General features: G+C 40.2%; 2 long non-coding RNA genes across 2 annotated transcripts in view; one reads left to right on the forward strand and one right to left on the reverse strand.

The window, feature by feature from the left end:
- LOC140975929 (uncharacterized) overlaps nucleotides 1–374 on the forward strand; it is a 78,498-nt gene extending 78,124 nt beyond the window's left edge. The window contains exon 2 of the long non-coding RNA XR_012175076.1: nucleotides 100–374. This is a non-coding gene — a long non-coding RNA (uncharacterized lncRNA). The remainder of the gene's footprint in view (nucleotides 1–99) is intronic.
- Nucleotides 1–16,056, reverse strand: part of LOC140975927 (uncharacterized) — a 91,222-nt gene that overhangs the window by 12,161 nt on the left and 63,005 nt on the right. The window lies entirely within an intron of this gene.

The raw sequence follows: 16,056 nt of genomic DNA on the forward strand, positions 1-16,056 counted from the left end.
AGTATGATATTTTTCACTGCTGTGTGCCATGTATATGTATTTGTTATTCCTGGTATAGGTGTGTTGAGCCTTTAGACTCACTAGGCGTGTGTGATGCAGGTGAGCCTGAGGATGAGGGGACTGGAGGTGCCGAACTCTGAGTAGGCAGACCTGGTGCGGTGACACGACCCGAGGACCGCATGTTTTTCCGCATTATGATTCATGAGTTTTGAGAGGAGTTAAACATTTTCATACGTTGAGGATTTTAAGATTTTTAATCAGTTATGTTTTCGTATGATTATGGATGAGTTTGGTTAATTTAAAGTGCATTATTTTTACTGTCAAATAATTACGATTATTTTAAATGTTATTTCGAAATTGTGAGCTTGTTTTTTTTTTTTTATAAAAAAAACCGCACTTTAAAAATGAGTAGATGTTATAGTTGGTATCAGAGCAAGGGTCCTGTATAGGGTTGTGCCACCGCCAGCTTCTGCCGCTCAGTCTTCGAGCCTCAAGTCTGTAAGCTTTTATGATTTAAATGTTTTAAATGATTTACTGTTATCACCTGCATGTTAACATGATTTACGCTTTTCGATGATTTACTATTTACGTTTAATTGCTTTTATGATTTAAGGACTTACTGTTTTAAAAACTAGATTAATTGCACGAGGGGCTAAATTTTAAATGGGACTGTATTCAGACATGCCTCCCAGACGTGCTCCTAGTACAGATAGGCAGGATGAGATTCCTGGAGGAGGCGGAGGACCTCCACCACCATCGCTAGGAGACCCAGCTACCCGAGTACTTGAGGGGATAGCTAGACTGATGGAGCAGGCCCAGCAAGGCCAGCTGGTACCCCGTCAACAAATCGATGTGTATGAGCAGTTTCGTCGGCTCAACCCGAGGGAGTTCGGGAGTACCACCGATCCATTCGTGGCAGAGGGATTGATTAGGTCTCTGGAGGTTCATTTCGAGTACTTACATATTAAGGATGACGACCTGGCCAGGTGCGCCATTTATTTTCTGAGGGATGACGCGTACCTGTGGTGGGAGAGAGCTGCACATGCAGTGGATTTGGCTACTCTCACGTGGGACATATTTAGAGAGATGTTCTTCGGTAAGTATTTCCCAGCTGACGTCAGGGGTCGCCTGACGAGGGAGTTCATGAGTCTCCGACAAGGGGATTTATTTGTGACGGAGTTTATCCGCAAGTTTGACAGGGGCCGCCATTTTGTGCCCTTGATAGAGGTAGATACCGCCCAGAAGCTGAGACATTTCCTAGATGGACTGAGACCCACTCTTCGCCGGGAAGTCATACTGATGAGGCCGTCAGGTTATGATGAGGCCACCGCCTGCGCTTTTCAGGCAGAGCAGGCACTGCGAGACATAGACTTCGAGATGCATAGGAAGCGGCAGTAGACTCAGTCCAGTTCCCAGCCGCAGAAAAAGCAGTTTACTGGGCCGTAGAGGCAGCAGGGGCAGCAGAAGCCCCAAGGGCAGGTTAGGAGGCAGCAGCAGGAGCAGAGACCTCTTAAGGCGCCAGGGGCACCTAAGTCAGAAGACATGCAGCCATGCCCTCAGTGCAGCAGGTTCCATTTCGGCGAGTGCAGGTAGAGAACCTTTAAATGCTTCGTGTGCGGACAGGAGGGCCATAAAGCAGCGGATTGCCCTAGGAACAAGGGCCTCACTATTTGTCGAGCTTATGTGATGCATGCCGAGGAGGCTGAGGTAGAGCCAGAGCTAGACTCGACATTGATTACTGGTAACCCTTTTTTTTAAGATTTTAATTGTCGCATCATTGTATGAGTTTATGCTTGTATGAGGATTTATTTTGGGATTGATAACTTGGAAGGATTTAGGATGCATGCTCTACCTAGTTGAGACTAAGAACGTAACTGTTTGATTGAGAAACAAATTTATCGACCAATGATTTTATGGGGTCAAGTTGTAATTTTCGAAAAGTTGAAGGAACTAAAATGCAATTTTCGAAACTTTAAGGGGCTAATTTGTAATTTTTGATTTTCTGAGGATTAATTTCGAATTTTTGGGGAATTATGTTCGGGTTAGTTCAGTGATTTTTCGAGGATTTTGGGTTATTTCCGATAAGAAATTCCTTAAGTTCAACACTATTAGATTTGATGGTATGTTTCGTCGCAGGGAGAATATATATTGCAGGTGTAGCCACCCATGCATTGATAGATTCAGGGGCTACACATTCGTTTATATCCGAATCCTTTGTCAAGCGACTAGGAATCATACCAGTAGCGATGGATTCAGGGTTCAGAGTATCGATCCCATCAGGGGATTAGATGTTCACATCCCGGATAGTGAGAGGATTGGAGCTTAGATTGCAACAGAAGGCAGTACAAGCAGATATGATAGAACTACCGTTGCCAGAGTTTGACATCATTCTGGGTATGGACCGGCTCTCTTCTCATGGAGCAGTCATAGATTTTTGACAGAGGTCCGTGTCTGTCAGACCACCCAGTGGGAAGCCATTTGTTTTTGAGGCATCCAGACACCAGCAGTTCCCGCACGTCATTTCCTACATGTGTGCGAGGAAGCTTATCAAGAGAGGCCGCCAGGCATTCTTAGCCAGTATTGTATCAGTGGCAGAGCCGGCCAGCCAGAGGCTCGAGGACGTGGATATAGTCAGGGAGTTCTCTAGCGTTTTTCCTGACGATGTTTCAGGCATCCCGCCAGACAGAGAGGTGGACTTTTCGATTGAGCTCATGCCAGGGACAGTGCCGATATCTAAGACACCCTACCGGTTAGCACCTACATAGACGAAGAAGCTCAAAGATCAGATTCAAGATCTGCAAGATAAGGGTTTCATTCGCCCTAGTTTTTCTCCTTGGGGCGCACCAGTTCTTTTTGTCAAGAAGAAGGATGGCCGTATGCGACTGTGCATTGATTACAGAGAGCTGAACAGAGTCACAGTTAAAAATAAGTATCCATTGCCGAGGATCGAGGATTTGTTTAGTAAGCTGCAGGGAGCGTCAGTGTTCTCCAAGATAGACCTTCGATCCGGATACCGCCATCTGAAATTGAGGGAGTCAGATGTGCATAAGACAACCTTCCGGACACGTTACGGGCACTATGAGTTTTTGGTGATGCACTTCGCCCTAACGAACGCGCCGGAGATTTTCATGGATCTCATGAATCGCGTGTTTCAGCCATTCTTGGATCAGTTCATCATAGTCTTCATTGATGATATCTTGATCTATTCAAAGAGCAGGGAGGAGTACAGTCAGCATCTGAGGACAGTGTTGCAGACTTTACAAGACAAGCGACTGTATGCCAAATTCAGCAAATGTGAGTGCTGGCTCGACAGGGTGGCATTTTTGGGCCACATTGTATCTCAGGATGGCATAGAGGTTGACCCCAGCAAAGTGGAGGCAGTCAGAGATTGGCCAGCTCCTAAGAGCGTGACAGAGATCCATAGTTTCTTGGGATTGACAGACTATTTGTAACGTCCGAAAAACCAACCTACGTAAACCACATGCATGAAAAATTGTTTTAATTGCTTAATCGTTTTATTTAATTGTTTTAAATGCTTGCATGATATTTATTATATGATTAAATGTATGATTGCATGATTAAATGATTATGTGACATGCTTTCATGAAATTAAGGATTTTACCCGAATATTCGATAATAGGCAGGGGAAAGGAGACCAGGGACGACCAAGACATGAATATGTATTTTTAGTTAAATAATGGCAAGGCTTCCTAATACGATTAAAAATGATTTAATTTTTCCTAAAAATGTTGGAGTTCGAATTATTTTACGAGTCGAGCTCGATTTTTCCCGAGAAGGAGGTTTTGGACAAACAAAGAGTTTTAAAAGATCAAAAATATTATTTTATGCTAACTAATTTTATAAACTTTTATTATTTAATTAATTAAGTTTTATTGGGTCCAATTTAATAAATTTAAGTAGGCCCAATTACCCTTAAGATTTCATGCCCAAAATCAAAGCCCATTAGCATGATAATTAATTATAAATAAGCTACCTAGGCTTTCAAAACACCATAAAATACCCTACAATCAGCCGAATTCACTAGCACACAACTACATCAATGTCGAAAATATTAGGAAGACGAAAAGCTAGGATTCTTTGCCGTCCGGTCGTCCGTCTTCGTACCCTCGCCAACGATCGAATAATCGAGCGTTATAAACGCAAATGCACGTTTCCTAAACTCCTTTAACATCATACAGATCATTATATGCTTGATTTAATTTTTTATGCATGAAAAAAATATGTGTTTGAATATTTTTATGGTAGAACGTTTATTTTCAAAAATACGATGTTTTTACGCTTTTATGAAAAACGTTTTTTAATCCAACGAGTACGCTGCCAAAACATGATAAAATATGCATGATTTATAGCCAAACATGACAAAATAATTGAGAAAACAAGGCTGGAAACTGTGGCAATAATACAAAGAAGGGCCGAGAGTTTTAAAAAGGCTTGTGCACTTGTTGGGGTTCAAGGGACTCATTTCCTATGCATGGGGTCTCCCCCAAGCTTGATCGCGGCTGCTGTGGATTGGGAGAGAAGGCAGCGCAGCTAGGGTCAAGTCAGGAGGGTCTTATAGGGTCTAAGGATGATGGGCAAGGGCTGGGCTAGGGGCTGGAGCGTTTGGGCTGGCCGCTGGTTCGAGGCAGCGCGAGAAAGCTCAAGGGCGTGCAGAAGCTGTTTGGGAAAGAAGAGTGGCTTGTGGCTGGCCTAGGCACGAGCCAGGCTGGTTCATCAGGGTCCTACGGTGATGGGTAGGGGTTGGGCTAGGGGTTGGTGCAAGTGGGCTCGCTGGTGGCTTGAGGAAAAACGAGAAAACCGTGAGGGAGAGAAGGTGACGCGCAGATGCTGGTTTTTTTATCAAGGTGGCTCGCGCGCGGGGTCTAGGGCTTGGGCTGGTCTGGGTTGAGGCTGGGCGTGGTCTAGGGATGGTTAGGGTCAGGTGGGCTCGGTGGTGGCTCGGCTGGAAGAGTCCAAGTGGGCTGGGAGTCTTTAGGCGTGAGTTTCCTTGCTATGTGCAGGTTGATGCTCAGGTCCAGGTGAGTTTGAGCAATCCAGGGCTAGGTTCAGGGGCTTGGGCATGGTCAAGAGGGTTCCTAGATGGGTTGGCTTGGGTTTGGCTCAAGGTGGCTCGGGCGTGGCTCGAGTATTTTGGAAGATGGCTCGATGTGTTCCTCAAAGGGTCAATTTCGAAAATTATAGAACAAAAATTGAATCCATGGGTCCACGGGTGTGGCTCATGACTTGGAAGGGTAGAATAAATAATAAAAATGCTATGTTTAAAATTTGCGATCAAAATAACGAGTTTTGGATTTATTCGGGATTTAATCGCCGCGCGAAACGCTAATTAAAGAATTAATTAAAAAGCCTAGTTTTAAGCTTCATAAAATTATGAAAAAATTATATTTAAACTTAAATAATTATTTAGAATAATCCCACGTCATTAAAAGTGAGAAAAAGATAAATTCGAGAATTTTTACGTACAGGGACAACACGGTCTTTTTACACTTAGGAAAATACGAAAACGCTTTGCAGCGTCCCGAAGGATCATAATGCATGTTAAATGATATTATATGATTTAAAATTATGATTTTGATGATAATATGTATTTTTACGATTTATGGTAAAGCTGTGCAATTTTTACTGTTTAAAATGCTATTTTTGGAAAGCTATGTTATTTTATGATTTTAAAAAAATATATATATATTTTGAGGGATGTGAATTGACTGTGACAAGTGATATGATATATGATATATGATTTTGTGGAGATGACGTGAGGGCCAAGGCCCCAGAGGGGACCCATATTCGGGCCAAGGCCGCATAGGGACTCCGTCTATGAGAAAAGGCCCCCGAGGAATCCCGACGATCGTATTTCCATGGTGGAGCCTAGTGCCCACCCCCATGGACCATGTGGAGCTAAGACTGCAGTCGACCAAAGGATAAAAGCTAGTCACTTTCAAGGATCAAACTTCACCCAAAACGATATATGATTGAAAGCTTATGATTAAAATGATTTTATGATATATGATTTATGATGATGATTAAAGCTATTTTTAAAATGATTTATTTATGATTAAAGCTTATTTTAAATGATTTTTAAAGGATTTATTTATGCTTAAAGTTATTTTAAAATGATTTCATGATTTATGATTTAATTATGCTTAAATGATTTTTAAATGGTTTTAATGGTTTATTTATTTTCAAAATCTATTTTAAATAAAAATATGATTTTTAGATGCATGTGAGTGTATATGTATTATTTGCTATTTATGTTTAGAGCATGCTGAGTCTTTAGACTAACTAGGTTTGTATGATGCAGGATTTGATGTTTTTGGAGGCGGTGACGATTGAGTCGATCGAATTCAGCAGTACACACCCGAGGGCTTTTATGTTTCCGCACTAGCAAGATAGATAAATGATTTAAAGATTATGTTAAGGATTTTTATTAGAGGTATTTTTATTCTAAATTTTATTGTTAGCCGATCTTTTTAAAGGTCGATTTAGGAATTTTTGGTTAGTCGACGCTTTAGGATTTTATTTTATATACTTGAGATTTAAATTGTTTAATTATTATGATTCAGGATTATGTTAAATTATTTTATTTAGTAATTTAGAATTTATGATTTAAGATTAGGAAAAAAAATCGAGGTCGTTTCACTATTACAGGAAGTTCATCCAGGGCTTCTTATCTATTGTGATGCCTATGACCGTCTTGACGAAGAAGAATGCCAAGTTTATTTGGGGACCTGAGTGTCAGGAGAGCTTTGACAAACTGAAGCTAACATTGACAACTGCACTAGTACTAGCTATGCCATCAGGGCAGGGAGAGTTTGTGGTCTATATGGATGCATTGAAGCTTGGTTTCGGCGCGGTTCTGATGCAGCAGGACAGAGTGATAGCCTATGCGTCCAGACAACTGAAGGTCCATGAGAAGAATTATCCGACTCATGACCTCGAGCTAGCAGCAGTGGTATTCACCCTGAAGATCTGGAGACACTATCTGTATGGGGAGAAGTGCAGGATTTTTACAGATCATTAGCTACCATCCGGATAAGGCTAATGTGGTTGTAGACGCTTTGAGTAGGAAGCACGCAGTGATTGCTCATCTATCAGTGCAGAGATCGCTACAGGCTGAGATTCAGAGATTTAAGCTTACAGTTTATACCAGGGGCGAGGCCCCGAATCTTGCCACTCTAACAGTACAGCCGACTCTGAGAGACAGAATCCGATAGGGTAGACTTCTGACGAGCAGTTACAGAAGTGGAGACAGAGGGACGAGGCTAAGTGCCAGAGACTGTATACAGTCGTGGATGGCATAGTCAGATATAGGGACCGCCTATGGGTTCCTGACAGTGATACCCTTCGAGCAGATATCTTGAGCGAGGCTCACAGCACCTCGTACTCCATCCATTTAGGGAGTACGAAGATGTATAAAGATCTACAGAATTTGTATTGGTGGTCGGGCATGAAGCGAGATATTCTGCGTTTTGTCTCCGAGTGTTTGCCTTGTCAGCAGGTCAAAGAAGAGCATCAAGACCTGCAGCGAAGCTGAGACCACTCCCTATTCCCGAGTGTAAATAAGAGAATATCACTATGGATTTTGTGACAGGGCTTCCGAGGACTACTGGAGGAGTCAATGCCATATGGGTGATTGTTGATCGGCTCACTAAATGAGCTCATTTCTTACCGATTAGGAAGACATTCACCATGACTCAGTACGCAGAGCTGTACATCAGAGAGATAGTCAGATTGCACGGAATTCCAGTGTCCATAGTGTCAGACAGGGATCCGAGGTTCACGTCTGCATTCTGGAAGAGTCTTCATCAGGCGTTGGGCACGAAGCTTCTGTTCAGTACATCTTTCATCCTCAGACAGACGGTCAGTCAGAGAGGGTGATTCAGATTCTGGAGGACCTACTCCGAGCTTGCATGATCGGCTTCCAGGACAGCTGGGAGCCGAAGTTACCTCTTGTGGAGTTCACATACAACAATAGTTATCAGGCATCGATAGGTATGGCTCCGTACGAGGCACTTTACGGGAGGAAGTGTAGGTCTCCAGTTTATTGGGACGAGGTACGAGAGAGAGCAGAGTTGGGTCCGGATATTGTCAGACAGACAACATATTTAGTGGCCAGGATTCGGGATAGGATGAAGACTGCACAGAGCCGTCAGAAGAGTTATGCTGATCAGAGGCGGCGATATATTGAGTTCGCAATAGGGGATCATGTGTTCGTGAAGGTCGCACCGATGAAGGGTGTGATGAGGTTCGGGAAGAAGGGCAAGCTCAGCCTTAGATTCATCGGACCATTTGAGATCCTAGATAGGGTTGGGACACTCGCATACAGAGTTGCTTTACCGCCGAATCTGGCGAGAGTTCATAACGTGTTCCACGTCTCTATGCTGCGGAAGTACATGTCGAATCCTTCGCACGTGCTTAATTATGAGCCACTTCAGCTGACACCGCACCTATCATTCGAGGAAAAACCCACTCAGATATTGGACAAGCAGGAGTAGAGGCTCCGGAAAAAGGTGATCCAGACGGTCAAGGTCAAGTAGCTGAATCATTCCGAGGAGAGAAGGCCACATGGGAGACCGAGACCGAGATGAGGAGTCGCTACCCAGAGTTATTCGATAACTTCTAAATTTCGAGGACGAAATTTTATTTAAGAGGGGGATAGTTGTAAGGTCCAGGAATTTAATTCACGTAACCTGAATGCATGCAATCTAGGATTTTATTTAATTATGGGTTTAATTATTTTTATGCATTATTCTTGCATGATAGAATTTATTTCATGAAATTTTAAAGGTTCATGCATTATAGATTTTTAAGTTGCATTTCGCGCTCGAACGAGGAACGTAGACCGGTGAATTATCCAAAAATTATTTTTATTACATGATTAATTTTTATTAATTAATATAAGATGTTTTAAAGGTATTTTTCAGGAATTGGATTTTTTTATGTATTTTTACCTGCCAGAGCATATTTTTCAGCGGTACGTAAATTTTATCGAATCGGGAGACTTTTTTAGGTTTCGGCTAATATTTTCAAGAACTTATCAAAACGAAATATTTTTCGTGACTATGTTTGGACTTAATAGGCCTAATTTTAAGCTTGTTGGGCTTATAACTCTTTTTAAACATTTAATTAGCAATTTAAGGCCCATTAGTTTATTTGTTAACTATTTAAATAATACTTAACCTACACTAAACCTAATTACCGTTCTATAGCCGACACCTTCCCCTCCCCTATCAATTTTTCTCTTGGCCTCCAGCAGCAAAACCCATCGGTCATAGCTTTGTCTTGCTAGAAAAAATTCCTCCAGTGCCTTCCCATCGCGTGGTTTTTCACGTTTTCGAGTGTATTAACATCAAGGCATGCCTCGTACTTTCATTTTTGCATCTTACACGCTAAATACTTGCTGATATATGTGTTATTTGCATAGAACTTTGGATCCAACATATGGCATGGTAAAGCATCGGGTTTTGTTCAAATCTTTGCATATGTTTTTAACAACTCACGTTTCTTCTTGTGTTGTGCAAAGGGCTACCATATTCTTGCTGTTAAGGGTCTGTGCAAAGGGGTTTAGGTGTTGTCATGCATGCTGAAGCCGCGATCTGTCCTTGATGGGGAGAAGGGTCGACAACTTTGTGGCTTAGGTTGGTGCTCTTGGTGTCCGAGGGGGAGGTATGGTTGGATCAGGTAATTCAAATGTTCTAGCGGTGCGTGAACCCTTTCTAACCTTGGACCAGACCCTGGTGGGGGTGATCTAGGGACTGAAACGGCGCGAACGCAACTGGGCGTGGCAAGTACCCGATCAAGTGAGGAGAAGGCATTGGTTGTGTTAGGCTTGCGTCTCGAGTGCATGTGTGGGTAGGTTTCATGGGGCGGTGGCTTTCTTGGGTCCAAAGGAGTCTTAGGATGGTCTAGGGAAGGTCGAGTCATTGGTGGTCCGTTTGGTTTTGGGCTAGGGACATAAATACGGAAAGAGTGCACATAGGGTTCGAGTGGAATTTTTTTGGGAAAATGTCCAGCAGCCTATATGTTTCAACCGAAAGGGTTAGTGGCTTAGTCTTGATGGTTTTAAGGCCTTTTAAGTGTTTGTAAGGTGTGGTAAACAGTTGGGAAAATTTTGGTTGCGTTTCAAGTCGATTTGGGTTAAAACCGAGACTCCGGTCTAAGTTTTAAAACAAATCAGTTAAGTTTGATATTGGGCTCGAGTTTACGTCTAAGAATGATTTTAAATATGTTTTGGGACGTTTTAAGAAGTTTGGTAAGTTTCAGGTCAATTTTAGAGTTCCATGGGTAAAACGGTTAATTTTGGGTTTCCAGGGACAAAATGGTCATTTTGCACCCGGGGTGAGATTTTGGTCCTGGAAGCACCAAAAGCACATTTGATCATGTTTTAAATGTTTATGCATCATGCTTATGATTTTTATGAAATTATGATAAATACGGTGCATGCTTGGCTTTAAGGAAAAAGTTACGTATATGCATGTTTTTATTAAATGGTGAATATGATGATATTTTCGAAAGATGTGAATTGGTTGTGACTGAAGATCTATATGTATACGACGACATGAGATATGATGAGCTGAGGCCAAGGCTCAGCGGACGGGTAATGCATTATAGATTTTTAAGTTGTATTTCGCGCTCGAACGAGGAACGGAGACCGGGGAATTATCAAAAAAATTATTTTTACTACATGATTAATTTTTATTAATTAATATAAGATGTTTTAAAGGTATTTTTCAAGAATTGGGCTTTCTTGGGTATTTTTACCTGCCAAAGCATATTTTTCAGGAGTACGTAAATTTTATCGAATTGGGGGACTTTTTGTGGGTTCGGCTAATATTTTCAATAATTTACCAAAACAAAATATTTTTTGGGATTATTTTTGGACTTAATGGGCTTACTTTTAAATTTGTTGGGCTTAAAACTCTTTTTAAACCTTTAATTAGCAATTTAGGGCCCATTAGTTTATTTGTTAACTATTCAAATAATACTTAAGCTACACTAAACCTAATTACCATTCTATAGCCGACACCTTCCCCTCCCCTATCAGTTTCTCTCTCAGCCTCCAGCAGCAAAACCCATGGGTCATAGCTTTGTCTTGCTAGAAAAATTTCTCCAGCGCATTCTCGTCGCGCGGTTCTTCACGTTTTCGAGTGTATTAACATAAAGGCATGCCTCGTACTTTCATTTTTTACACGCTAAATACTTGCTGATATATGTGTTATTTTCATATAACTTTCAATCCAACATATGGCATGGTAAAGCATCGGGTTTTGTTCAAATCTTTGCATATGTTTTTACCAACTCACGTTTCTTCTTGTGTTGTGCAAAGGGCTGCCATATTATTGCTGTTATGGGTCTGTGCGAAGGGGTTTAGGTGCAGTCATGCATGCTGAAGCCGCGATCTGTCCTTGATGGGGAGAAGGGTCGACGGCTTTTAGGCTTAGGTTGGTGCTCTTGGTGGCCGAGGGGGAGGTATGGTTGGATCAGGTGATGCGAATGTTCCAGCAATGCATGAACCCTTCCTAACCTTGGACCAGACCCTGGTGGGGCTGAGCTAGGGACTTGAACGACGTGAACGCAGCTTGGCGTGGCAAGTACCCGATCGAGTGAGGAGAAGGCATTGGTTGTGTCAGGCTTGCGTCTCGAGTGCATGTGTGGGTAGGCTGCATGGGGCTGGGTCCGTGGCTTCCTTGGGTCCAGAGGAGTCCTAAGATGGTCTAGGGAAGGTCGAGTCATTGGTGGTCCGTTTGGTTTTGGGCTAGGGACGTAAATACGGAAAGAGTGCACATAGGGTTCGAGTGGAATTTTTTGGGAAAATGTCCAGCAGCCTATATGTTTCGACCGAAAGGTTTAGGGGCTTAGTCTTGATGGTTTTAGGGCCTTTTAAGTGTTTGTAAGGTGTGATAAACAATTGGGAAAATTATGGTTGCGTTTCGAGTCTATTCGGGTTAAAACCGAAACTCCGGTCCAAGTTTTAAAACAAATTGGTTAAGTTTGATATTGGGCTAGAGTTTACATCTAAGAATGATTTTAAATATGTTTTGGGACATTTTAAGAAGTTTGGTAAGCTTCGGGTCAATTTTAGAGGTCCAAAGGTAAAACGGTAAATTTTGGGTTTCCAGGGACAAAATGGTCATTTTGCACTAGGGTGAGATTTTGGTCCTGGCAGTGCCCTGAGCACATTTTATCATGTTTTAAATGTTTATGCATCATGCTTATGATTTTTATCATATTATGATAAATACAGTGCATGCTTGGTTTTAAGGAAAAAGTTACGTATATGCATGTTTTTATTAAGTGGTGAATTTTATGATATTTTTGAAGGATGAGAATTGGTTATGACTGACGATGTATATGTATATCATGACATGATATATGATGAGCTGAGGCCAAGGTTCAGTGGACGGGTAATGCTGTTGCTGATGTCCCCGCCGTCCGGTCCCGTGGTTATACGTAGATGGATCCATCGATAGAGCTGATACGAAAGTCACAACTAATGAACTGAATTCAATTAAATGAAAATGTATACGTATATGATGACATGTGATGACATGTTTTGACACGAGATGATTTTACACGACACTTTTATGTTATACTTTTAAGTTCATGAAAGATATGTTGAGTATGATATTTTTCACTGCAGTGTGCCATGTATATGTATTTGTTATTCCTGGTACATGTGTGTTGAGCCTTTAGAATCACTAGGCGTGTGTGATGCAGGTGAGCCTGAGGATGAGGGGACTGGAGGTGCTGAACTCTGAGTAGGCAGACCTGGTGCGGTGACACGACCCGAGGACCGCATGTTTTTCCGCATTATGATTCATGAGTTTTGAGAGGAGTTCATACGTTGAGGATTTTAAGATTTTTACTCAGTTATGTTTACATATGATTTTTGATGAGTTTGGTTAATTTAAACTGCATTATTTTTACTGTCAGATAATTACGATTATTTTAAATGTTATTTCGAAATTGTGAGCTTTTAAAAAAAAATCTGCACTTTAAAAATGAATAGATGTTACACTCTACGTACTAGCATTAACATTGATACATTTACCGACTCCAATGAGAGTCATTAGATGACGAGGTTGGGTATAATTTTGAAATACGTAGGAACAAATATAACGTAGTCAGGGATTCACCGTTTGTCTGCATGTGAAGATATTGTATGTCATCTGATGAGTTAGCGTGCAAGGAGTCTCTGGCCAGAGCAAGAAATGTGCTTTAGGGAAAGATGTTTTCCTAGTTGCACATTTCATGTCACTATTGTTACTCAAAGATACATCACATCGTTATCAAATTCATATGCAACTCAAGATATACCAATGATTGCAGATTCGATCAGGATATATGAGTTGAAGGGACCGTACTGTACGTTAACCATGACTTAATGTTCTTGCGGACACTATCAGCGATACCTAGCGGATCATGGGACGATGTTACTAGACGCTTTTACCATGATCTGATGGTTGTAATCAGAAATGAGTTCGGACATTCTTGATCAAGGTGTTGATGAAAAGAATTAGGCTAATTAGGGTAAGCCCGAATAAGAATAAATTTTGTTCTGAATCACATGCAGATGTGAACCGTAGATGTGAACCCACAGCTAGTTATATCCCTGAACCATTGAGCGTCAAACAAAATTTTTGTAAAGGAATTTATAAGTTGATTCCATAATATGGAAGAAATAAAAGTTAGCTTAATTGGTAATTCAGGAAAGAGGGTGGAAATGTCTATTTTTGGGAAGAAATTCACAAAACTGGTAGCTGCTAAATATGGACAGTGAAATTTTCGAAATTTTCAATTTTCATTATATGAACAAGATTATATCCTTGATACATCAGCACTGTCTGCTCGTAGATCGAGATTATAATGAGTGCGTAATTATTTATTTAGTGAATTTAGAATTTACTAATTAAATGATAGTACTAGTAGTAAATATTAATGTGTACAAAATTCTCATGAAATATTCTAAAGAGGTTTGGAATTAATTAACTAATAAGTTAATTAGATAAATTAAATAATAGTTATTTAATTTTAATTAATATATTTTTGTGTGTATTAATTGTGTATGTGCAAATATATCAATATTTATATATACAATTTATATGGAGATATAAAGAGTGTATATATAATATAAAAATTTAAAAAAAGGAAAATTGAGGCGGTGGAATGAATTTCATTCCACCACAAACAGAAGAGGTCGAACAGAAAGGTAAGGAGAGAGAGTGGAGAAATAGGTTTTTATTTTTCTTTTCGATCGTGCGACTTATCGGTTTATCCAATCGACGAACCGACTTCAGTTTTGGGATCGTTGACACGAGATCCTCGATTTGAGGTATAAATTTTATATTTTTGGTGATGTTTGAAATTCGTCGATTTTTGGAATAAATCCGATAAATTGTTAAATCATACAGAAATTGAAGATGGTTGAATAGAGTATGATTTGAACGAAGAAGAGATGATTATGGTGATGTTATTTTGAATTATTCTCAATTTATTATAATTAGAGAATTTTAATCGTTGGATTGAGATTGAAGAATTATTTGTCAGTTATTATTAATTCTGATAAATATATGCGGTAGAATAACCGAAAAGAAACTAAGTTTTAAAGTCGAAATTGAATTATGATATGATTTAACTTTGATATGAATTTTGGAAGTTTCAAAAGATATTTGATACTTATATTATTGATTTTGAATTATGTTATTGATTGAAATGAATATGTTATTGATGTAGATAGATTATTATACTGATATCTTCAAGCTACATCGATTGGAACGAAGAATTGAGGTATGTTGCGACCGGGTAACATTCGACAGGTATCTATATTATATGATATATGTTTGATTGATTGAATTGAGATTACATGTATATACGCCTTATTTGTTGAGTTTATGTGGCATACATGACATGCACGTTGAGCTATGATCCTTGGATATCCTATGATTTGATTTGATTATGGGGTTTGTGAACATGATGTTATGTTTGGTATTACATGGCCCTTAAAGCATAGTCATTTGTGGCCCCGATGATTGATTGAGATTGGGATTTGATGACGCTTTGTCGACGTAATCATATGAGTATCCCTGATTGAGGCCGGTGTGCCAGCTCGAGCATTGATTTGATAGCGATTCGATTGATTCTGACATGTGCTCAGTGGATGGGCATTTGACCTGATACCACCACGACATACATGCATTGCATATCATATATCATTGTTTAGATATATGTGGTATATATTGTGGTTACTTCAGACTGAACTTTGCTCACCCCAGATGGGGCTCTTGTTGTCTTTGTATGTTGACAATGACAAGTATCTCAGGTTATCAGGAGACCCGAGATTGTACTTCTGGAGGGAATCACAATCGAGCTGAGGTTTTATGTCTTTGTTTCCCAGTATATATATGTATCTATATACCGGAGCATGTCCCGAAGATATGATTTGTTGTTGTATGAGTTGTTTTGATTATGTGTGGGCAGATTTTATGATGTGAGATGAAATACTATTTTTAGTATTCAAATAACATATTTTGGGCTCATTGTAAAGAAATTTTAAATTCGTTTTCCGCTATAATTAATTAACCTTAATCAAATTTCATTGTAATAACGATTAGGAGTTAAGGGCTCTACACGGAGTGGTATCAGAGCATAGCTGGGAATGCTCGATTGAGTCTTGTGTACACGTAATAGGTACAAATGAATTGTGCATATGTGTTTGATTTATTTGTATTACTTGCTTCTACTTGATTTAGTTTGAGTAAGTTATTGATGAGATTGATGATATGAGATGATGATGATGTGAAATTGATATTGATTTGTGATATTCATCTTCTGATTTGTAGATGGATCCCACAAATGAAACTGTGAGTAGTAGTACTGAGAAGATGGTTGGACAATTCGAAGGATTGTCCATGGATATGGTGATGGCTCGATTCCAGGACTTGAAACCACCAAAGTTCTTTGGCACTGAGAGTGCAGAAAGAGCTGAAGCCTGGTTGAAGGATATCGAGCATCTGTTTAATATTGTTGAATATTCTAAGG

This window comes from Primulina huaijiensis, chromosome 4 (genome assembly GCF_012295235.1).
Source record: "Primulina huaijiensis isolate GDHJ02 chromosome 4, ASM1229523v2, whole genome shotgun sequence".
NCBI classification, from domain to species: Eukaryota; Viridiplantae; Streptophyta; class Magnoliopsida; order Lamiales; family Gesneriaceae; genus Primulina; species Primulina huaijiensis.